This window comes from Monodelphis domestica, chromosome 8 (assembly GCF_027887165.1).
Source record: "Monodelphis domestica isolate mMonDom1 chromosome 8, mMonDom1.pri, whole genome shotgun sequence".
NCBI classification, from domain to species: domain Eukaryota; kingdom Metazoa; phylum Chordata; class Mammalia; order Didelphimorphia; family Didelphidae; genus Monodelphis; species Monodelphis domestica.
The window spans coordinates 260,210,665-260,236,074 of NC_077234.1; the positions used below are offsets into that span (position 1 = coordinate 260,210,665).

At 36.8% G+C, this 25,410-nt stretch overlaps 1 protein-coding gene and 1 pseudogene across 16 annotated transcripts in view; both read right to left on the minus strand.

The window, feature by feature from the left end:
* The window catches only part of ROBO2 (roundabout guidance receptor 2), a 608,856-nt gene that overhangs the window by 161,255 nt on the left and 422,191 nt on the right, over window positions 1–25,410 (minus strand). The gene's annotated exons all lie outside the window — the stretch shown is intronic.
* LOC103103484 (dicarboxylate carrier SLC25A8-like) lies at window positions 1,539–7,182 on the minus strand (annotated as a pseudogene).

Below are 25,410 nucleotides of genomic sequence, written 5' to 3' on the forward strand. Positions count from 1 at the left end.
CAATTGACAGCTCCTTAGTTTGAGAAACGAGACCTTTATCAAAGGTTTTTGTTATATAAAATTTCCCCCAATTTGTTGCTTCCCATCTACTTTTGGCTGTATTGGATTTGTTTGTACAAAACCTTTTTAATTTGATGTAATCAAAATTATTCATTTTATATTTAGTAGTGTTCTCTATCTCCTGTTTTGTCTTAAAATCATTCCTTTCCCATAGATCTGACAGACAGATATACTATTCTATGCTCATCTAATTTTTTATGATTTCCCTCTTTATATTTAAGACATTTACCCCTTCTGAGTGAATCTTAGTATAGGGTGTAAGATGATCAAATCCCAATTTCTATCATACTGTTTTCCAATTCTCAGAGCAGTTTTTGTCAAATAGTGGGTTCTTACCCACAAAGCTGGGATCTTTGGCTTTATCACACACTATCTTGCTACCATCATTTACTCCAAATCTGTTCCATTGATCCACCCTTCTATCTCTAAGTCAGTACCATATAGTTTGGTTGGTCATTGCTTGAGATCTGTTAAAGCTAGGCCTTCATCCTTTACATTTTTTTCATTATTTCCCGTGATATTCTTGATCTTTTGCTCTTCCAGATGAACTTTGTAAAATTTTTCTCTACTTCTATAAAAAAAAATGTTTTGGTAGTTTGACAGCTAAAGCACGGACTAAGTAAATTAATTTAGGTATGATTGTCATTTTAATTATATTAATTTGTCCTACCCATGAACAATTAATGTTTTTCCAAATGTTTAGATCTAGTTTTATTTGTGTGAAGAGTGTTTCGTAGTTGTGTTCATATAGTCCTGAATTTGTAGATTCACACATATTTTATCTTTCCTAGAGTAATTTTAAATGGAGTTTATCTTTCTAACACCTGCTGCTTGGTTTTGTTGGGAATATGGGAATACTAATGATTTATTTTATACCTTGCAACTTTGCTAAGGTTATTGATTGTTTCTAATAGTTTTTAGGTGATTTTCTTGGATTATCTGGTTATAACATCAAGTCATCTACAAAGAGTGATAATTTAGTTTCCTCATTGCCACTTTGATCCCCTCAATTTCTTTTTCTTCTCTAATTAAGACTGCTAGCATTTTTAGTAGAATATGAAAGAATAGAGAAGATAATGGGCATCCCTGCTTCACTCCTGATTTTATTTGGAAGGCATCTGACTTATCCCCTTTGCAGATAATACTTGCTGATGGTTTTAAATGAATAATGCTGATTATTTTGTGGAAAGGCCCTTATGTTCCTTTATTTTCTTGTGTTTTCAATAGGAATGGGTGTTTTATTTTGTAAAAGGCTTTTTCTGCATGTATTGAGATAATAATCATGTGATTTCTATTAGATTGGATGTTGATGTGGTCAATTATAAGGATTTTTTTCTAATATTAAACCATCCTCTCATTCTTGGTATAAATTCCACCTGGTCATAGTAAATTATCGTCATTATAACATATTGTAGTATTTAGCTAGAATTTTATTTAATATTCTTTCATCTATATTCATTAAGGATATTGGTCTATAGTTTTTCTTCTCTCTTTTTTTTTTGGTCTTCCTGGTTTGGAAGTTAGTATCATAAAAAAGAATTTGGTAAGACACTTTCTTTGCCTATTTTGTCAAATAGTTTGTAGAGTGTTGGGATGAACTGATCTTTAAATGTTTGATAGAATTCACTTGTAAATACATCTGGCCATGGTGATTTTTTCTTAGGGAGTTCTTTGATGCTTTGTTCAATTTTTTTTTCTGATCTGAGATTATTTAAGTAGCCTATTTCCTCTTTTGTTAATCTAGGCATTTTTTTATTTTTGAAAATATACACAAATTTCACCTAGATTAATATTTAATGCAATATAATTGAGCAAAATAGTTCTTAACCTTACTTTCATCTTCTTTAGAGGTGAGATCACACTTTTCATTCATGATACTGTTAATTTGCTTCTCTTTCTTTTTATTAATTAGATTAACCAATAAAGTATTTTATTTGGGTTTTTTAGAATACCATTTCCCAGTTTTATTTATTAGTTCAATAGTTTGTCTACTTTCAATTTTACTAATTTCTCCTCTGATTTTTAATTTGGTCTTTATCTGGAGGTTTTTAATTGGTTCTTTTTATAGTTTTTTTTTAGTTGCATACCCAATTTGTTAATATCCTTGTCCTCTTTTTTGTTAAATTGGCACTCAGGAACAAAAATTTTCCTGAGTATTACTTTTGCTATATCCCAAAAATTTTGATATATTGTTTCCTCATTGTCATTCTCTTCCATGAAATCATTGCTTTCATGAATTGTTCTTAACCAATAAGTTTTAGAGAATCAGATAGTTTAATTTCCAACTGATTTTTTTATTTGCCTCTCCAGTACCTTTACTAATTATAAATTTTATTGCATTATGATCTCAAAAATTTGCATCCTTTTCTGCATTTGTTTACAATGTTTTTATGCCCTAGTGCATGGTCAATCTTTATAAATGTACCATGTGCTTCTGAAAAGAAGGTATATGCAATTTTATCCCTAATTACTTTTCTCCATATGGCTATTAACGAAATTTTAAAAGATTTTATTCATATCTCTTACTTCTTTTTTATTTTTTGGTGTGACAATGTAGATCTGATAGAAGAAGGTTGAGGTCTTTCACTAGTATAGTTTTACTATCTATTTCCTCCTTAAGCTCCAATAGTTTCTTCTTTAAAAATCAGGATGCTATATAATTTGGTGCATACATATTGAGTACTCATATTTCTTCATTGTACTGCCTTTCATCTGGATGTAATTATATTCCTTATCTCATTTAATCAGATCTATTTTTACTTTGGTTTTGTCAGATACATTGGTTGTGACTCCTGCCTTCTTTATCTCTATTAATGCCCAATAAATGCTGCTCCAGCCTTTTATCTTTACCCTGTGTGTGTCTGTGTGTCTATCTGCCTCATTGGTGTTTCTTGTAGACAATATATCATAGGATTTTGGTTTTTAATCCACTATGCTATCTGCTTCTGTTTTATGGGTGACTTCATCCCATTCACATTCAGAGTTATGATTACCACCTGTATGTTCCCCATTATTTGGATTTCCTCTTTTAATCCTACCCTTTCTTCTTTCACTATTTCCTTCTTCACCAGTGTTTTGCTTTTAATCACTCCCTTTTTTCCCACCCTTATTTTACTTACCTTCCCAACATCTCCCTTCTTAAGCCCCTCTTATTTCCCCTCAAGGTCTATTATTCACCTGCCCCCCCAATTTTTCCTTCCCTTTTAATACTCCTCACCCCACTTCCCCATTTCTTTATTCCTCTCAACTTCTCTGTATAGTAAGATAAAATTCTCTATCCCAATTGATCTCTCTGTTCTTCACTCTTAGAACAGATTCCACTGAGAGTAAGATTTAAGTATTACCTATTAACACTCTCTTCCTCCCCTTATTATAATAGTATTCTTCCCAACATGATGCACCTCTTAATGTCATATAATTTAACCTATTTTTCTTCTTCCTTCAATTTTTGCTTACTACCATCCTCTTTCTCATCCCCTCCTGCATTTTTACATATGAGCATAAACAGCTTAATACCACAACATCTGCCTATGAATATTTCTTCTATCTACTATGATAATGAAAACAATTTTTAAATGTTATAGTTATCATTTTTCCATATAGTAATATAATGAATTTTACCTTCCTTCCTGAAGTCCTTACCTTTTTGCCCTCTCTCATTAACCTTTTTATGGTTCTCTTAACTTTTGTATTTAGACATCAAATTTCCCATTTAATTGTGGTCATCACTTTAGGTATGCTTGGAAATCATCTATTTCATTAAATGCCCATAGTTTCCCCTATAAATGTATAGTCAGTTTTGATGCGTAGGTAATTCTTGGTTGTAGACCCAATTCTCTTGCCTTCCTGAATATCATATTCCAAGCTTTGTGGTCCTTTAGTGTAGAGGCTGCCAGATCTTGTGTAATCCTTCCTGGGGCTCTTTGATACCTCCACATTTATAAAAATGTAATGAATGAGACAAATAAAGGCTTTTACAGTCTCATCCAGGAGGCAGGAAGGTTTTCCTAGGGGGCATGGTACCTCTGGATGTCTCCCAATAGGGAGCATTTCCCACAAAGCTTCAGTGGTTTCTGGATGGTTTTTATATTTGTAACTTTTCAGTTTACTCTACCCTCCCACCAGAATGATCTAGATTCTTGGTGACATTTTAGATGCAAAAAGGTTTTCATTAGCAGTACACAGGTTTGTGTTTTTCTAGGTTCTCCTGCAAAATTTTGGAATGATAGAAGTAATAGGCTTTGATAAAAATATCTCAGCCAAGGTTGAAAGATTAGTTAGAGCTGGAGAACTTGTGACAAGTATCCATGAGCTTCAAAGGTTTTTAAAAATGACACATGGCAATTCATATGAATGCTATATGATAGCAGGTTTGTATGCTATTGTCATTAACTTGTCTCTTATGGTTTGGGGGATTTTGGTTATTCTTAGAAAGGGCATTAGCTGTTCTACTACTGTTTTTTATAAAGCTGTTACTTGGTGGAAATTATGTGCACTCACACTGTTGCTTATGGCCAAGTTAAAAAGGAAATGGATCTCATCTTGAGGTGAGAAACCTTTGTACTGTGCCTCTCCTGGGGTAACACAGTGTGTCACTGATTGTGGTCTATAGATTTTTGACTTAAAAAATTATTATTGTTTTTCCTTGTATGTGCAATAAGTACTTGAGTTTTCTTTTTTCTTTTATTTCTTGTTCTTGAAGCATGTTACTAGTATTAATGGTTTTTTTTTTTCATTTTGCACTAATATAAGTTATCAATATCCATTACCCCTAGTATTAATGCATACCCAAAAGCTTTAGACTTTGGAAACCTGCCATTGATTGTTAAATATTAGAGGACTTTGATTAATGATTGTGTCTGATTCCAGGAGAAGGGATCACAGAAGAGTCATTATACAGCCAAGAAGACCAAGGTCAAGGAGACCAACTAATCCAGGTGGGATGGATGAGAATCTGCTCCAAGACAGAGGACTTGTTTTGGGGTTTGAGGAAACAGCTGTTTGACAAAGTCAGACACGGGATTTCCCTGTGTCAGATTCATAAAAACTACCTCAGTTTAGCTGCCATATTGGCTCCCTTATCCCTGAGAGCTAATGTAAAAATCAGGCCAGGGAATGCTATTTTCCATCTGCTACAAAATCTAAGAAAGGCAAAATTTCTGTCTTTCATAAGTGTGGCAATTTTTGGTAGTCCTGGCTGCTGATTGGGTAAGTGCATGTTGCTGCAATGATGCTACAGACTTGTAGGATATTAATCACTTTATTGGACCCTAATTCTAGGACCTGTTATGGGCTTCTTGCTTACTTAGAATTTTTGTTTACTATTTAATTTTGATGTTTTTCTTTATGTTTTTTTATTTCCTTTTACCAATTGATTCAAATACCTCATAACTCAGCCATGTATCATTGGGTGATCTGTGTGTTTGTCAACACCCTCCTCAGGGGGTATTGTATAATTATCATAAAATTCTAAATTCATAAAAAAATTACCATTTGAGAGTAATTTTAGGATAAGAAACTTCCTACTTCCCTGAATCAAGAAAGTGAACTGTTTGGAGAAGGTGCCTGCAGAAACATCAAAATGCACCAAAAGATCCAGAATGAACTGGGATGTAGTGATGTTGAACTGCGGGGTGTTAAGTGCATTTATTTTGAATATCAACTTATACTAAAGGGGACTAATTGACTTTTTGTCAATGCACCTAGCAATCATTAGTTTTGTTCTCTTTCTCTTTTATTTCCCTCTTATCTCCCAATTATTGTAATTTCCCTGTAGAAAGTACATTGTATGTACCTCTACTTGAAAATGTTTAGAGATATAAGTTGGTAATGTGAAATGATTCAATGGGGAAACTAGGCATGTAAATCTGGGAGATTTCTACATACTCGTTTCCCATAGGAATCATGGGGGGGGGGGGATTGTGTAAGTAGGGAGTATATAAATTTTCTGTAGTCCTGCTTCTCTCGCTCTTCCTGTGATCAAATCTGTGGAGGTGGGGTGAGATGAGAGGCAGGAGAACTTACTCGTGTGAGTTTACTTTTTTGTTAGATAATTAGGTTTGAAATCCTGTTTCTTTTAGTTTATTTTCTCCCTACTTCAAGTGATTATTAATAAACTTTATAAATATAATACTTAGAGTTATTTGGACATTCAATCTTACACTATATTCCAGGAGCCCAAGTGGAGGAAGGAAGGCATGAACCCTTTGTAGAAAAGTTAGGGCCCTTCTTTCTAAAGCATAGCAAGAGTACAGTGGCCTCCACTGGCATACCGGCTCGAGGCAGAGTTCATGTATCTCATCTTGACCGCATCCACAGGGGAGGTGATGATGGTGGTGTAGAAGCCAGGCCCAAAGGCTAAAGTGAAGGGTCATACAAGGTCATCAGTCTTGAAGTGGGCCTTCAGGATGGCATCTCTGATGAGGTCATGGATCACTAGCTCAGCACAGTTGACAATAGCATCGCGAGCAACATTGGACAAAGTTCCTTTCCATAGGCCCCAAAGTCCCTCCTCTCAGGTGATAGTCGTATAGGCATGCACTGCACCCTGTTATCTCCAGCTGCGCCCTGCAAGAGCCTTGGCCTGTAAACATACCTTTATCACATCTATGCATTGGGTTACACATACTACCAGTGCTCCTGTGGTACAGCCTGCCAGGAGGCGACTTCCAATATCTGCATGTTCAGACCCGTTGGTGTAGAATTGCTTGACAGAATGAATCATAGAGGCCAATTCAGATAGAGGCAGAACTCATCTGGCACTGCAATTCACCCACCAGCCCATTGTACAGGCTTCCAGGACCCTCGGTCTATGGTCAGAAGAGTGCCCATGACAACCCAATACTGGGTACAGGTAGAGGAAGTGTGGATGGCTCCCTCAATCTGCAGCTGGACTTTGGCTGTGTCTAAGGTGATGAGGTCAGTGATGCAGGTGGCAGAACCAGTCCCAAGGAATTTCACAGTGGCTGTAGGGGGTACATCTGTAGGCTTGAATCCAACTAAGTGGCAATACTGGCTTTCTGCAGAGGAGAAATGGAAAAGTGGCCTCCACTGATTGAGCAAGATGAGAAAAAGGAACTCTGCTGGAGTCCTGCCTTGAAGGATTTTATGATGATGGCATATTGATCAAGCTTCTCTAAAGGTGTCCTGTAGTAGAGGTAGGACCTCCTCTTTGTTTGTCTTTGCATCAGACAAAGCTGTGGATTAACCTTTACCCATCCCGGGACCAAGGTTGGAACAGTAAACACGAAGGAAGCATGATAACACTTATGAAAAGCAAATTGTGATAAGGTGGGCACCTCTTCCCCTTGTTTGCCCCTCTTCCCCTTGTTTGGATTTGCATTAGACGAAGATGTGGATTAACCTTTGAACACCTGCCTATCCTGGGACCAAGGTTAGGTTTCTGGAATGTAAAGTCATAAATTCCTGTGGGTTTTGCCTAGTGATTTTTGCCTATATAAATATTGTGTGAAGCAAATAAATTTGGCACTATTCTCTCTTTCATATAGTGTCCGTTCTTTCTTTTGTTACTCTTCATTTTCATTACCCCAGGTAGGATCACACAGGATTGGCTGACCCTGTGCAGGAGTCTTACAGTGTCCCACTCTTCAAAGTTTCTAATGACAACCATGGTCCACTTCCCTTGATTTTCTATAGAAAATTGTTGGGAAACTGAACACCTAATGATCATACTATGTACCTGAGACTGTAGTAGAGAAGCCAAGGAAAAGGCAGCAGCTGTGATGGAGAAGTACAAGGACTGAAACAGAATTTGGAGTCCATTGGGCTGGAGAGGATGCTTAGCTGACTCTGGGATGGATACTAAACAAAATGTATCTAGGATGAGACTGATGCATGTACTCAGTTGTCTTTTCAATGAAAAATTTCATGTTTCCTTCAATTTTTTTATTCTTTTGATTTTGTTTTGTTAATTCTTGCTGTCTCATGATATTATTAGGTTTACTTGTCCAATTCTAGTCTTTAATGACTGATTTTTAATGATGATCTTTTGATTTTCCTTTTCAGTTTGATCTATTATGCTTTTCATGGCTTCGAGAGGGTCAGTTCTGGTCTGCAATTTCCCTATTACTTCATTTGATTTCTGTGCCTATTTTTCCATATGAACAATTTAATTCAGTTTTCTCACTATTCTTCCCATTTTTATCCTGTCTTTCTTACTTGGTTCCTGAACTCCTTTTTGAATTCCTGAAGAGCTTGTAACCAATTTCCATTTTTTAAAAATGCTTGCATGTGTTTGCTTGTTTGTTTGCTCTGTTGTTAGTTCTGTGTTTTTCTCTTTTTCTCCATAGAAATTGTCCAGGGACAAGAGCTTTTTTTTCTGTTGCTTATTCCTTTTATTGGGGTTTTATTGGGGCTCATGCATGTTGGTGGACATTGCTTTCTTAGCTTCTGTCTTGCAGAGTTTTGCCTTAGTAGTATCTTCTCTTCCCAGTCATAAGCCTGAGTGGTGGCAGGTAGAGTTGTGATGTTCTTTATATAATGTACTTTAAAGCATTTTGCCCTGAAGCTATATTTCTAGCCCATACTGCCTAGGTTATGACCAGTCATGTTTCTGCCCAATCTCTGTGCTCTCCATTCTCAAGTCTCAAGTGTTGCTGCCAAGGCTTTGCACTGCCCTTAGGGGTAAATCTGTGGTGCTTTCAGCCAGCCTCAGAGAACTTAGAGGTTGCCCCTGCCCTTGCTCTGACTTTGGTGTGGTAGGTGGTGTGGGAGAGAGGTGATCAGCTTGGTGTTTAATTTGTGCAGGTTTGCTCCCTTATAGTGTGGGAATCCCTAAACACTGCCTATCTTTAAGGCTGTATTCAGTGGGAGAGAGCCCCTTTACTCATCTGGTTTCGATTTCTGTTCTTTTGAGATACTTTGCAATGATCAGTTGGAAAGAGATTGAGAAGGCTCCTACTAATACCCCACCATCTTGGTTCTGACTCCGAAATGAGACTCTTAGAGAAATATGTTATACAATTTTTCCCAATTTCTCGCTTCCCTTCCCTGAATAATTCTAAACCAGCACATGCATTAATTTTTCATGACCTTTAATAAGAAAAATAGTTTAAGTCAACATCATGGAATTATTTCATAGTAATGAAAAGTCCCCTCATAGACCATTCCACATTTTTTTTTTTGAGTGGAGAAGTGAATTGTGTGAATGTCAAATCCCTTATCCCTTCCATGATTATAATAGCATTAGTCTTTATTATTATTTTTATAACACAGTCATTAACTTTGAGTTAATAGTTAAATAATGTAGTTAGCCTTGTATGATTTAGAAGCATTAGAAAAATATAGCTCAAGGTGGTATTAAATCTTGCTGACAGGCACTGTGACCTTACATCTTTAACCTAAACATTCTTACCAAGCCCACCATACTGCTGAAAGTATTCAGGAGGTGGAAGGCTGCTTTTCAGTGTCTGATACAATACATTCAATCAGTAGTATAGGATGCCTATATACTAGGTGCAATGACTTCTGTTATTCATCCTTACCTGCCATCTTTAGGTACAGGAGGTGATTGACTCGACATGGGGAGGAATTATCAGCAAAAATCAGACCCTGATCCCTTATTGCAGAACCCTTGTAAGGACCAGTCATAATAACAAGCATTAGTTACCACCCGTAGTGATGATTTCTGTACTTTCCAGCTTATTCAGCACTTGCATCAGTAAATAAGACCTGCCCATATGAAAGATTTATGTTCATGCTATCTTAATTTTAATTTAATTTTGATTGTATTTTCTGTCTTCAACATGACACTGTCATTAGATTTCTGTGCATTAAAAAAGGCCATTTCCTAAGGCTTGCTGTCTTTGATCTTGGTCTTAACCAGAATTTAGCTTTATGTGAGACTCTCTCAATAAACCTATTATTTGTTTGGAGACTTTATTGGTGTTTCTGCTGATTAATAATTAATTTTTCACCACACTTGAGGATTTAAAAAAGAAAAAAAATGGTACTGAGTATGTAGATCCAAAGGGGGAGAAAGAAAAAAAATTTCCCTCTCCTCTTTATTTAGCACCCATTTTAATTTTACACTTGAAATTCAAATGCATCTTAAGGAAATGCTATTCTATATGTATGCAAAGCTCTGCTTTATCTCTCTTAGCTCTACTATGAATTTCATGGCACTATTTTAGACAATAAGAAAGCAAAGTGTATGTGATTAGGTTGTATTTAGATAATGCTTGAAAATTCAATTTGCTAAAAATGGTTGATTCATTTGTTATGCAAACATAGTTTTAATCAAAGTGAGAAAGATTCATAATTGTTTTATATGTATACATTTATTGAAGAGTTTATTAACAACAAAATTTAAATCAAACTGCCCCCAGTAGGCCCCAAATACTAGTTTGTTTTTATATGAAAACTGAAATTAAAACTTTTAAATACTGAAGCATAGATCAAAGGACATAAGGAGAGCTGAGTAAGAGACCAGGGTATGAGGCATCTTCCTCCATTATAATGTGGAATTGGGACTCTAAAACAAATTACATCCATCATCTCCCATTCCATAGGACCTCTCTGTATCTCTGACCAACTCTATGGGAATAATGTTTGGAAGGTATCCAACAAAATAATTAATTTCTGAAAGCTAGAAGAGACCAAAAAAGTGTCAATAGCCCCCCTATTGACTCTGTACTATATCAGTAATTCAAATTACCAGACAAGAGTGAAGTAGTTTATGCAGAAATTACTTTTTAGATAGCATCAAATGAAAAGGAGAAAGCAGAAAAGTGGTAGCAGATGTAGCACAAAAACAAGAAGTTAAGCATACAAAATTTATTTTCTATGAAAATTTCTTTAACATACGAAAAATGCTTGTGCCATGTAATGAAAATTCAAAGTGTATATATATATATATATATATATATATAAATCTAATAGGAAATATAATGGATGATGCATGCATTTGGGAAGATGGATAGGGGTTGTGTCTGAGATTTCACTAGAACAGAGAACTGCGTGTAGCAAATCTTTCTCTATCAATGCAGGTTATCACCTTCTCTTGCAACTTATACTAAAGAAAAATTTGCCTAACACAAAGGTATCAAATACTGAGTTAGATGCATACAAAATTGCTCAATGCAATCAAACTAGATTAAAATTTAATTGTGAAACATTTAACAAAATGAAAAGAATTACAAAAGAGATTAGATAATCTTAACATGGGTTTCTAAATCAATATCTGTTCATAGGAACCCATATTCTGGGTTTAGTGGTCACTATTTCTTTTTTATTTTCTTACCGCTAGATTAGAGCTTTAATTGACTACAAGGGATTAAATAACTTTCCTAAAGTGATGAGACAAATATCTGTCAGAAAGCATAATTCAACCAAAGTCTGCTTGACTTTCTTCTACCCACTATTCTAAACTGCATTTTATGCTAATTGAAAAAGTGAAAATAATCTCTGAAATCATTTGAAGTTAATTTATATAAGATACATTTAAATATCAACTAAAATTAGAACATTAGAAAAACCTGTGAAAAAATGTTTTAAATCTCTTATAATCAAAGAGATGCAAATCAAAACAACTCTGAGGTATCACCTCACATTTAGCAGATTGTTCAACATGACAGCAAAGGAAAGTAGGGGATGTGGCAAAGTTGGGACAATAATGCATTGCTGGTGGAGTTGTGAATGGATCCAACCATTCTGGAGGGCAATTTGGAACTTTGCCCAAAGGGCAGAAAAAGACTGTCTGCCCTTTGATACAGCCATAGCACTGCTGGGTCTGTACCCCAAAGAAATAATAAGGAAAAAGACTTGTACAAGAATATTAATAGCTGAGCTCTTTGTGGTGGCAAAAAATTGGAAAATGAGGGGATGCCCATCAATTAGGGAATGGCTGAACAATTTGTGGTATCTGTTGGTGATGGAATACTATTGCGCTCAAAGGAATAATGAATTGGAGGAATTCCATGGGAACTGGTACAATCTCCAGGAAGTGATGCAGAAGGAGAGGAGCAGAACCAGGGGAACATTGTACACAGAGACTGATACACTGTGGTACAATCGAATGTAATGAACTTCTCCATTAGTGGCAATGCAGTGATCATGAACAACTCAGAGAGATCTATGAGATAAAACACTATCCACATCCAGAGGAAACACTGTGGGAGTAGAAACACAGAAGAAAAACAACTGCTTGATCACATGGGTCAAGGGGAATATGGCTGGGGATGGAGACTCTAAATGAGCATCCTAGTGCAAACACTAACAACATGGAAATGGATTCTGATCAAGGACACATATAATACTCAGTGAAATTGTGAGTTGGCTGCTGGAAGGGTGGGATGGAGGGAAATAATGTGATTATTGTAGCCAATGAATAATGTTCTAAATTGACTAAATAAATTAATTCAAAAAGTAAAATAAAATGCAAACTGTCACCTTAAAAAAAAGAAAAGCCTATTATATAGAATGTTCATTTTGGTTTTGCATTATGAGATGATTATAGTTCATAACAATCTGTAATATATGACTGAAGGGTTGATTTAGGGTTGGAAGAGATCTCAAAAGACTGAAAAAATGTAGTATAGAGAATAGCTTTCCAAAATTGAATTTAATGTTTGGTCACATGGTTAAAAGATTTAACACCTCTCTTCATCAGTTTCCTCCATTTGTAAAATAGCTGGTAGTACCCGTCTCACTAGACTGTTAGGAAGATGGAATGAGATACTGTAGCTAATAAATTTGGCAAAATCTAAAGAGTGCAGTTTAAGTGACAGCCATGAAATGAGGTACATGGAAAATCTCTGCATGTAGTAAGTGTTTTTAAGGGAAAGAGAACAGTTTTAAAAGAAAAATAGGATCCGAAGTAGCATGATTCCTGGGTAAGTGCACAAGAATATAAAAGCACGATCAAGATCGGAAGTCTGGACTCTTCTCTCTCAACACTGCTATGAGAGTTTTAATACAATACACAGTAAATTAGATTTGATGTCTGCTAAATGATGCTTTGATACTGCATTCAGCCAGCACTGGCTTCAATCAATGTCATGCTAAAGCTCTGTTATGCTAATGATTGCTGTGGGGTGAGGAGGACACTATGGAAATCAGATAGTTGAACATGAAGAGAAAGCAAAGGTCAAAGACAAGGTAGGATTGGAGGCGATGGGAGACCTCTGAGGTTAATGGCATCATGTTCAGAGTGGCTTTACGGGACAGAATGGCTTTCGCTGGCAGGAATTAACATGAAGAGAGTGATGTCTTGGTTGTTCCAGATGTGTACAGTGGCATGCAGGGCTCTATCCCTTTGGTCAGGCAAATATGCCCATTCATTCAGGTATTCCACATGCCACAGAAAGAAAAATATGAAATTGCATCTTTTAAAATGTCAAGAAGATAACCAATCAGATGTTTTGCAGGGAATTCCCATGAATGTAGAGTAGCTTTAAAATTCTCAAATTTAGCTCCCCTAATATATATGATGGTTGTAAAAAGAATCACTTTCCTCACTGTTCTGAGCAGTAAAACTTGTGCTGCTCAGTAAAGGAATAGTTTAATTAAACCAGTTCATTTCAGACTATGTCGTAGTACCGAGAAAACTTCTCATAAACACGAGAAGTATGTATAGACACCGCATGGGGGTTATCTTCATGGTAAAACATGAAAAGCCTCATTATATTCTTACTCAGACACAGTCAGTCTTGCATGGGACTACTTCTTGCACACCATTCATCCTTTTATATTCAATGTCACTGAATGTCTGCGTTATGATAGCTTTAGAGATGCTATTCTTGCTCCACTCGATCTCACATACAACTGTGAGACGAATCATTTTCAAACCTAAAATGATAAGACAGAACTAGAAGGAAACTTGGAGCTCAGTCTGCCCTTCTCATGAAAAAATAAACATTTTACCTTCTTTTTTCCAGATTACATGGCACCACGAGCTTTTATTCTCACTCTCTGACATTCGGCATTGCATGTTTTCTCCGTCCCCTCCCCAAGAAGGCTATAGGCTGGACAAAGGTTGTCATACGATGCACGTTTCTGTTTGTCATGTTCTGAAACAAGATGTGCACTCTAGTGGCAAATTCATGGAGAAAAGAGAGTGAAGGAAGGTAGATCTCCATCTCCATTTGTCCTCATTCTGTTCCTTTGCAGACAGCAGACAGATATCCCTTCTCGTCAGGCCTCTGGAGTTGTGCTGGATCTTTGCCTCCTTGAAGCATAACTTCTCATCTTCCAAAGGAGAAAACGCAAGTCCAGAATGGTTGGCAGCTCGTCAGACAACATTAAATGTCCGAGACAGAATCCAAATTCAAGTCTTCCTAATTGTGTCAGCTTGGCTTGTTATCTACTCTCTGCCACATCTCAAAACCACACCAAAGCAAACAACAACCCCGGGCACGTTTCCTGCTTTGGGGCACAAGTTTGGTGCTGGAAAGGCTGTTAGCAGCCATCAAGTTCAGCGTCCTCATTTTACAAATGAATCAATCGAGGTCAGAAGAAGCCAAGTAAATGTACACATGGCCATCCAAGTCACAAAGGAATGGACTCACATTTGAATTCAGGTCCTCTGACTTCAGCTCCAGCATCATGCCATTTTCCTTTGTACAGAATATGTATGTTCATAGCATATACAAAGCAGGTAAAGATGGCATAGATTTGTGCATATCTGCATATTTGTTCATCATTAGATTTCTTAAACGATTCTTGGTGGTGCAAGTTAATTTTAAGGTTGACTGTAGAAAGGTTTTGGCTTCCTGTATTAGCACAGTTCCCAAAGCTTGCTTTGAATTCTTTTCCATAGGATGTAGTAGATACAGTTTGCCATGAGTTTTGCATTGTAGACAAGTTTTGTTTCTGTAACAGCATAGGTTGTATTTTTGCAAAGGTTTGCATTTTGGATTGCTGTCATTGTACTGTTTGGAATTGCATTTTTGCAAGTATTTTCCTCATTTCTTTTTTTTGTTTGTTTCTTGAAACTCTTTTTATCTTTTGCTTAGATTCCTTTAGCAGAAGTAAGAATAGTGATAGAGTAAGCTAATTTATTTTTGTTTGGGGAAATAGGAAAATAAGTTTAAGAATAAGATTAGATAGTACATGGTTTACTATGCCCCAATGGGGCAGATTCCATCTACCCATAGGACTGCAGGGGGAGTTATTAGGGGTCAAATTGATTTGGATCTGATGAGTTAGTGACAGAAGTGAGTCCTGAAAGACTGCCTTGGTTGGAACCTTGGGCCAAATTCCTGTCATTCTGTGGTGCCGATAAGAGTTGGGGTTTTCCAACTGTCACTGTCTCCAGGGCTAAGCAAGATCCTGGAGGCTGTTTTTCCTGACTGGCTCTGGCTATTCCCTTTGAAAACCTTGGAAATACAGGATTTACAGCTTGGGAAGAGAGAAGCGGCAGTTTGGCAGGGTTTCCAGGAAAGAAGACCGAAAGGATGGAGACAAAGCTCTGGCCTTGCAGGCTGGGAAGCCATTTCCGGTTGACGTGGCTCAACTTTGACTAGTCTGACAGTAAAACTGTGACTGAAGAACTTTTGGAGACCGTGTTTTTAAGAAAAAAAAATGTTTATAAGGATATTAGAAAAGGGTTATTTAGTTAGTATCTTGAGACCTAGATAGACTAAGGAGAGTGAGAGCACGTCTGCTCTTTACCAGACGGAACTGGTTCTCATGAGAGACCCTGAGTTGAGAGTGCTGTGACTCAGTCTCCTTCTTTTTAGACTTAGGGAATCCCTTATCTTTGAACTCATATCAGCTACCTTGAATTCCTTTACCTTTAAACTGTTAAACAGGGATCTTTGAATTTGTATATCTGTCTCCCAGACCTCTACTGTCAGCCAGTTTTTAGTGGGCACTAAAATCCATCAACTGGCCTATCAGCTCACGAGATCCAAACTCAACAGCCAGCCAGCTGCCCTTTTCAACAACGAAGAAGAAACTTTTAGATAGTTTCCAAAATTATCACAACAGTACCACTTTTTTCTTGTTACTCTTCAGCTAACAAATGGTTGGTTCCATTGCTTTCCATGGCTAACAGACTTCATTAGCAATAGGCACAACGGTTATCCAGGCTTTTTACTTGTTCATTTCTCCATGTGGACTTTCTCTTTTTCATTTCCTTATACTGTGATATGTGCTACCTTGATCTTGATATTTACCACTGCTTGTGATAAGCTTGTTATAATATAGATAGTCATGGAAATCATTTCAAGGTGTTAATATCAACCAATTCCATATTATCTCACCACTTTGTATAATCATTACGTCAACATGCACTTATTTAAGGGGTAGTTCTGCAATTATTCCTTCATGTTTTCAGGTATGTACATATGAAATGCAGAGATTATATATGATATAAATGCATATATTTGAAAACAACCGCTAAGCTACTAAATAGGTTAAATAGGTTAGGTAATGCTTTATATAAATATGGAAAGAGCATATAAGAAGAGTGGATAGAGGATTACTATTGTTCTTTTAATATGAAATATTATACACATATATGTAGAAGATATGTATATATCATACATGACATACACAGTCACATAGAAAAGAGTACTTAAGCATAGCTTAAAAGAAAACTAGGGCTTCTAAGAGATGGAGGAAAGGAGGTGGTACATTCTGGGAATGTGGAAAAGCCAGCATAAAGACATTGGTTGGAAAGTAGGTAACACATATAAGGAATAGAAGAAGACCAGGTTAGCTAAGCCAGCAAACTACTGGCTGCATAAAGGCTGCCTAAAGAAGCGCAATATATAATAGATCTAAAGTGTAAATGGGGGGAATTAAATTCTAAAGTAGTGAATCTCTTCCATTTTTGAAAAAAAAGTCTCAATAGGCCCTACCATCTCAAGACATTATTTCACATTTCTCCACCATCTCTTAGCTAAAGTTCTAGAAAATGCTGCATACATTAGGAATATAAAACACACACTCACAGTATTCCCAAGTGTTGCCCAAACCAGAATAAAGCATAATTTTAAAATACTTAATGAAATGAATAAAGTACAATAAAATATAGATTTCATTATGTAAATAGCCATAAAATAAATAAATTATATAGATAAAATAGATATGTGGTTTACTAAGTCAATATGTGGACCTTTTTATACAGTTTAATGAACCCAATTTCTATTTGAGTTTAATACTTTTTGTCTTTACTTCCTTTATTCTTAGCCATCTAAAATATGGCTTCTAATCACATCACTCAACAGAACTGAATTCAATGAAATTACCAGCAATCTTTTAATTACCATTTTCTCTTTTCTTAATTCATATTCTTAACATATATTTTTCTTTTATATCTATATTTTTTCTTTTTTTTAAATATGTTATTTGATCATTTCCAAGCATTATTCATTAAAGACATAGATCATTTTCTTTTCCTCCCCCCCAACCCCATAGCCAACGCGTAAATCCACTGGGCATTACATGTTTTCTTGATTTGAACCCATTACTATGTTGATAATATTTGCATTAGAGTGTTCATTTAGAGTCTCTCCTCTGTCATGTCCCCTCAACCGCTGTATTCAGGCAGTTGCTTTTCCTCGGTGTTTCCACCCCCACAGTTTATCCTTTGCTTATGAATGGTGTTTTTTTTCACCTAGATCCCTGCAAATTGTTCAGGGACATTACACCGCCACTAATGGAGAAGTCCATTACGTTCGATTATACCACAGTGTATTAGTCTCTGTGTACAATGTTCCCCTGGTTCTGCTCCTCTCGCTCTGCATCACTTCCTGGAGGTTGTTCCAGTCTCCATGGAACTCCTCCACTTTATTATTCCTTTTAGCACAATAGTATTCCATCACCAACATATACCACAATTTGCTCAGCCATTCCCCAATTGATGGGCATCCCCTCGTTTTCCAGTTTTTGGCCACCACAAAGAATGCAGCTATGAATATTTTTGTACAAGTCTTTTTGTCCATTATCTCTTTGGGGTACAGACACAGCAGTGCTATGGCTAGATCAAAGGGTAGATATTCTTTTGTCGCCCTTTGGGCATAGTTCCAAATTGTCCTCCAGAATGGTTGGATCAGTTCACAACTCCACCAGCAATGAATTAATGTCCCTACTTTGCCACATCCCCTCCAGCATTCATTACTTTCCTTTGCTGTTATGTTAGCCAATTTGCTAGGTGTGAGGTGATACCTCAGAGTTGTTTTTATTTGCATCTCTCTGATTATAAGAGATTTAGAACACTTCTTCATGTGCTTGTTAATAGTTTTGATTTCTTTATCTGAGAACTGCCTATCCATGTCCCTTGCCCATTTATCAATTGGAGAATGGCTTGATTTGTTGTACAGTTGATTTAGCTCTTTATAAATTTGAATAATTAAACCTTTGTCAGAGGTTTCTATGAAGATTTTTTTCCCAGTTTGTTGTTTCCCTTCTGATTTTAGTTACATTTGTTTTGTTTGTGCAAAAGCTTTTTAATTTGATGTAGTCAAAATTATTTATTTTACATTTTATGATTCTTTCTATGTCTTGCTTGGTTTTAAAGCCTTTCCTCTCCCAAAGGTCTGACATGTATACTATTCTGTGTTTACCCAATTTACTTATGGTTTCCTTCTTTATGTTTAAGTCACTCACCCATTTTGAATTTATCTTGGTGTAGGGTGTGAAGTGTTGATCTATTCCTAGTCTCTCCCACACTGTCTTCCAATTTTCCCAGCAGTTTTTATCAAATAGTGGATTTTTGTCCCAAAAGCTGGGATCTTTGGGTTTATCGTATACTGTCTTGTGAGTTCGCTTGCCCCCAGTCTATTCCACTGATCTTCCTTTCTGTTTCTTGGCCAGTACCAAATTGTTTTGATGACTGCTGCTTTGTAATATAGTTTTAGGTCAGGGACTGCAAAGCCCCCATCATATGTGTTTTTTTTCATTATTTCCCTGGATATCCTTGATCTTTTGTTGTTCCAAATGAACTTTATTATGGTTTTTTCCTAGTTCACTAAAACAAGTTTCTTGGTAGTTCAATGGGTATGGCACTAAATAGATAAATAAGTTTGGGTAGGATGGTCATTTTTATTATATTGGCTCATCCTATCCATGAGCAGTTAATGTTTTTCCAATTGCTCAAGTCTAGTTTTAGTTGTGTGGAGAGTGTTTTGTAGTTGTGTTCATATAGTTCCTGTGTTTGTCTCGGGAGGTAGATTCCTAGGTATTTTATTTTGTCTAAGGTGATTTTGAGTGGGATTTCTCTTTCTAATTTTTGCTGCTGAGCTGTGTTGGAGATATATAGAAAAGCTGATGATTTATGTGGGTTTATTTTGTATCCTGCAACTTTGCTAAAGTTGTTGATTATTTCAATTAGCTTTTTGGTTGAATCTCTAGGATTCTTTAAGTAGACCATCATGTCATCTGCAAAGAGTGATAACTTGGTCTCCTCCTTGCCTATTTTGATGCCTTCAATTTCTTTTTCTTCTCTAATTGCTACTGCTAGTGTTTCTAGTACAATGTCAAATAATAGAGGTGATAATGGGCATCCTTGTTTCACTCCTGATCTTATTGGGAATGTGTCTAGTTTATCCCCATTGCAGATGATATTAGCTGATGGTTTTAGATATATACCGTTTATTATTTTTAGGAATGACCCTTCTATTCCTATGCTTTCTAGTGTTTTTAATAGGAATGGGTGTTGTATTTTATCAAAGGCTTTTTCTGCATCTATTGAGATAATCATGTGGTTCTTGTTGGTTTGCTTGTTGATGTGGTCAATTATGTGGATGGTTTTCCTAATATTGAACCAGCCCTGCATCCCTGGTATAAATCCTACTTGATCATGGTGGATGATCCTTCTGATCACTTGCTGGAGTCTTTTTGCTAATATCCTATTTAAGATTTTTGCATCTATATTCATTAGGGAGATTGGTCTATAGTTTTCTTTCTCTGTTTTTGACCTGCCTGGTTTTGGAATCAGTACCATGTTTGTGTCATAAAAGGAGTTTGGTAGAACTCCCTCTTTGCTTATTATGTCAAATAGTTTGTATAGTATTGGGATTAACTGTTCTCTGAATGTTTGATAGAATTCACTGGTGAATCCATCAGGCCCTGGGGATTTTTTCTTAGGCAGTTCTTTGATGGCTTGTTGGATTTCATTTTCTGATAAGGGATTATTTAAGAATTCTATTTCTTCTTCTGTTAGTCTAGGCAGTTTGTATTTTTGTATATATTCATCCATGTCACCTAAATTGGTGTATTTATTGCTATATAATTGGGCAAAGTAATTTTTAATGATTGCCTTAATTTCCTCTTCATCGGAGGTGCAGTCCCCCTTTTCATCTTTGATGCTGTTAATTTGCTTTTCTTCCTTTGTTTTTTAAATTAGATTGACCAGTACTTTGTCTATTTTGTTTGTTTCTTCAAAGTACCAGCTTCTTGTCTTATTTATTAAATCAATAGTTCTATCATTTTCGATTTTATTAATTTCTCCCTTAATTTTTAGGATTTCTAGTTTGGTTTTCTGCTGGGGGGTTTTAATTTGATCACTTTTGAGTTTTTTCATTTGCATTTCCAATTGATTGATCTCTCTCTCCCTAGTTTGTTAATATAAGCATTCAGGGATATGAATTTACCTCTGATTACTGCTTTGGCTGCATCCCAAAAGGTTTGAATGGATGTCTCACCATTGTCATTTTCCTCGATGAAATTATTAATTGTTTCTATGATTTCTTCTTTAACTAAATGATTTTGGAGTATCATATTGTTTAATTTCCAATTTGTTTTTGATTTGGTTTTCCATGTACCATTACTAATCATTATTTTTATTGCCTTGTGATCTGAGAAGGCTGAATTCATTATTTCTGCTTTTCTGCATTTGTGTGCTATGTTTCTGTGACCTAATGTATGGTCAATTTTTGTGAATGTGCCATGTGGTGCTGAGAAGAAGGTGTATTCCTTTTTATCCCTATTTATTTTTCTCCATATGTCTATTAATTCTAAATTTTCTAAGATTTCATTCACTTCTTTTACCTCTTTCTTATTTATTTTTTTATTTGATTCATCTAAATTTGATAATGGTTGGTTTAAGTCTCCTACTAATATGGTTTTGCTGTCTATTTCTTCCTTCAATTCTCCTAGTTTCTCCATTAGAAATTTGGGTGCTATATTATTTGGCGCATACATGTTGATTAATGATATTTCCTCATTGTCTAAAGTCCCTTTTAACAAAATATAATTACCTTCCCTATCCCTTTTGGTCAGGTCTATTTTTCCTTTGGCTTTATCAGATATCATTATTACCACTCCTGCCTTCTTTCTGTCAGTTGAGGCCCAGAAGGTCTTACTCCATTCTTTAATTCTGACCTTGTGGGTGTCAACCCGCCTCATGTGTGTTTCTTGAAGACAACATATGGTAGGGTTTTGGATTCTAATCCATTCTGCTATTCGTCTACATTTTATGGGTGAGTTCATCCCATTCACGTTCAAAGTTATGATTGTCATTTGTGGACTCCCTGGCATTTTGATTGCCTTCCCTAATTCTAACCTTTTCTTCTTCGGCTCTACCTTTTAGTCCAGCGATTTACTTTGAATCAGTCCCCCTTGTCCCCTCCCTTGATGTTTCCCTTTTTAGTCCCTCCCTTTTTGTTCCCTCCCCCTTCCCCTCTCTTTCCCTCCCTTTTTGTTTTCCCTCCCCCCTATCCCCCTTGGTTTTCCCTTCTCCCTACCCTTGTTGGGTAAGATAGAATTCAAGATCCCAATGGATCTGGATGTTTTTCCCTCTCAGAGTTGATTTCCATGAGATTAAGGTTTAAGTAAAAACCCCTCTCTTCCTCTCCTTCTTATAGGAGTTTTCTTCCCCTCCCCTTCCCATGTGAATCTTTGTGTGAGAAAGATTATTCTATTTGGTCTTTCTTTACCCCCTATTTATACATTACATTTTCCCCACATATTAGTATACATAGATTGATAGAGATGTAGTCCTTATAAAGAGAGTTTGAGTAAAAGAAGAAGATAACATTTTTCTCCTTTCCCCTTTCCTTAATATTTACCTTTTCAGGTATGCCTTGCTCTTTGATTTTCGGTATCAAACTTTCCACAGAGCTCTGGTCTTTTCTTTGCAAAAAGTTGGAAATCTTCTATTTTGTTGAATGCCCATACTTTCCCTTGGAAGTATATAGTCAGTTTTGCTGGGTAGCTGATTCTTGGTTGAAGATCCAGCTCTCTTGCCTTTCTGAAGATCATGTTCCATGCCTTAAGATCATTCAGAGTGGAACTTGCAAGGTCTTGTGTGACCCTGATTGGCATTCCTTTATATCTAAATTGTTTTTTTCTGGCTTCCTGTAGGATTTTTTCTTTTGTTTGAGAGCTTTGGAATTTGGCAATTACATTCCTGGGAGTTGTCTTTTGGGGGTTTAGTGTAGAAGGTGTTCTGTGAGCTCTGTCAGTGGCTGTATTACCCCCTTGTTCTAGAATCTCTGGGCACTTTTCTTTGATTATATCTTGTATCATGATGTTGAGTTTGGTGTTTATTTCTGGCTTTTCTGGAAGTCCAATTATTCTTAAATTATCTCTTCTCCCTCTATTTTCCAGATCTGTCACCTTGTTGGTGAGATATTTTATGTTGTCTTCTAATTTCTTGGTATTTTGGCTTTGCTTTATTAATTCTTGCTCTTTTACATGATCGTTGTCTTCCAGTTGCCTGATTCTGGCCTTTAAATCCTGATTTTCCTTTTCAGTTTGGTCACACCGGTTTTGTAGATGCATCAATTTCTTTTACATTATTTCCCACTTTTCCTCCCAGAAGGCTTCCATCTTTTTGGTCATTTCTGATTCAAATTCTTCATGGGTTTGTGGAGAGTTTCCATATCCTTTGGAAGGTTTTGGAGCATTTTCTTGTGTATCGTCTTCTATCTCCTCTGTATTTTGTATTTTGGCTCCATAGAATGTGTCCAAAGTCGCCCCTTTCTTCTTATTTTTCTTGGCATTTTGGGGCTTCTGTGCTTCTGTGGAGTTTTCCATCTCTGAATGGGGAGGATTAGCTTTTCTTATCTCTGTCTGGTGTTCAGAGGCTTTAGTCCTGGGCAGATTGTCCGTTCTATGAGCTTTCCCTGAGTTGAACTGAGTATGCCTTAAGGCAGTGACTTTCACTGGAACTGGAATGGAAGGATCTGGCCAGGGAGTTACATTCGCCCCCCTTCTCTCTCCGTTTCCCTGCTGTTTGGGTGTCCCCTCGACTGGGTCGGGTTGCTTTCTGGAAGTTGCCTTCAGAATAGCTGGCCCTGAGGCTGTCCTGCAGGCCCGGATGGTTACTGTTGTTTCAGACGACCCTGCTCTCTGAGGGGGGAGGGGCCGCGGCTTCCCGGAGCTCTGAGGGCAGTGACTTTCACTGAGACTCCGATAGAAGGATCCAGCCCTTGAGGCTGTCTTGCCGGCCCTGAGGATTGCTGTTGTTTCAGAAGACCCTGCTCTCTGAGGGGGATGGGGCTGCGTTTTCCCGGAGCTCCGAGGGCAGTAACTTTCACTGAGACTCGGATAGAAGGCCCTGAGGGTTACTGTTGTTTCAGAAGACCCTGCTCTCTGAGGGGGGAGGGGCCACGGCTTCCCTGAGCCTTGGACTCTGCACTCCTACCCCTTAGGTCCGAGTGTTCTCGGGTTCTGGCTTTTGAGGGGGGCCGTACCAGGTCCAGGTCTAGGAGGAGGATTCCCAGGGTCTATGCTGTTGATCTTTTTGAATTTTGGAGCCCTAGGAGCCTATAGTTTGAGATTGGTCTGGAAGGGTTTCCGGGTGTCTGAACTTTAGCTTTCTCTAAGTCGCCATCTTGACAGAGAGTTCTTTTCTATCTATATTACAATTTCAGTCAATCAAAAAACATTTATTAAATACCTTCTATGTGGGGTGGAGTCAAACAGCAAGGTAGAGGCAGATAAGCCCTAATATTTCTCAACTTCTCCAAACATAAAAATAATGCCAAAAAATTAATTTGGAGTAGCAGAATCAATAATGAGATCAGGTAAGGCAATCTCATTTGCTCAAGACTACTTGGAAGGTTGGCAGGAAAGATCTGTTTACTGGGGTAAGAGAAGAGCACACCCTGTAGTGAGACTGAAGCTAGGAGCTCCTGCACAAGCCCAAGCACGGTACCCCCTCCAAGTGCACTCCTCCATATTTCAAGACCCCGAACCCCAGCACAAGGCAACTGGCAACATTTTTAGCAAGCCAGAAGCATGCTTGAGGGGAAGGGAAAGGATTGAATCTGTAGCATGAGGAAGCTTCCAGCGATATCAGATAGCAGGCATCTGAAAACTGGTTAGAAGGAGACTGCAAGTGACCCTTTGCTGGCACTAGGTACAGGAATCATTTGCATTGTTTATAGGATGTTCTAGGTCATAGTCCTAATAGTTCCAGGGTTGAAAGGAGTTGTTAAAAAGAGATAGGATTACAACTAAGAATTACCTACTTAGTGAAACTGAATCTAATCCTTCAGGGTAAAAACCTGGAAATTTAGTGAAATAGAGAACTTTTAAGCAATCCTGATGAAAAAAGTAGAATTGAAATGAAAATTTGTTTCTTGGATACAAAACTGAGGAGAAGCACAAAAAGATATATGGGAAAGAGAATACCAAATGGATTTTATAGAATTAAACTGTTTACATTCCCCAATGGAAGGATGTTACTTATAACTCTCAAAAATAGTTTTCCTTCAAAAAATTTAAGGGGTGAAAAATATGATTGCACTGAGAGAAAAGGGAAGGTATAGTAGAAAAAGGTAAATTAACTAACATGAAGTGGCAAGAAAGAGATATTACAGTGGAGAGGAAGATGGCAGAGCAGGAAGAAGTGGCATGCAACACTTGAAACTTCTCGTCAGAACTGGCACAAAGATAGGAACACATTTATAATCAGCTCTAGGTATAGAAATATGCCTAATCCTTTATAGAAGCGACAGGGATGGAGGGCAAGAAAAAAAGGAATTGAATTGATAGAAAGGAGGACAAATTTGGGGAGACAGTGATCTGAAGCAAAATACTTATGAAGAGGGTGAATACATGTATGGATATAAGGAGAGAGAAAGAGGAAAGGATAAATTGGAAAATAGGATCACAGGAAATAAATAGTAATCATAATGGCAAATGTAAATGAGATAAATTTATCCATAAAATAGAGATGCGTAACAGAATGGATTAAAAACTAGAATCCACAATATTTTGTTTACAAGAAACAATGAGAACGACACACATAATAAAGGTAAGGGGCTGAAACAAAATATATTATACTTCACCTGAAGTTTAAAAAAGCAGGAATGGCAATCATGAACTCATAAAAAGCCAAAGAAAAATAGATATAATAAAAAGAAATAAGGAAAGAAACTTCATCTTAATAAAAGGTACTATAAACAATGAAGCAATATCAAAATACCAAATAAC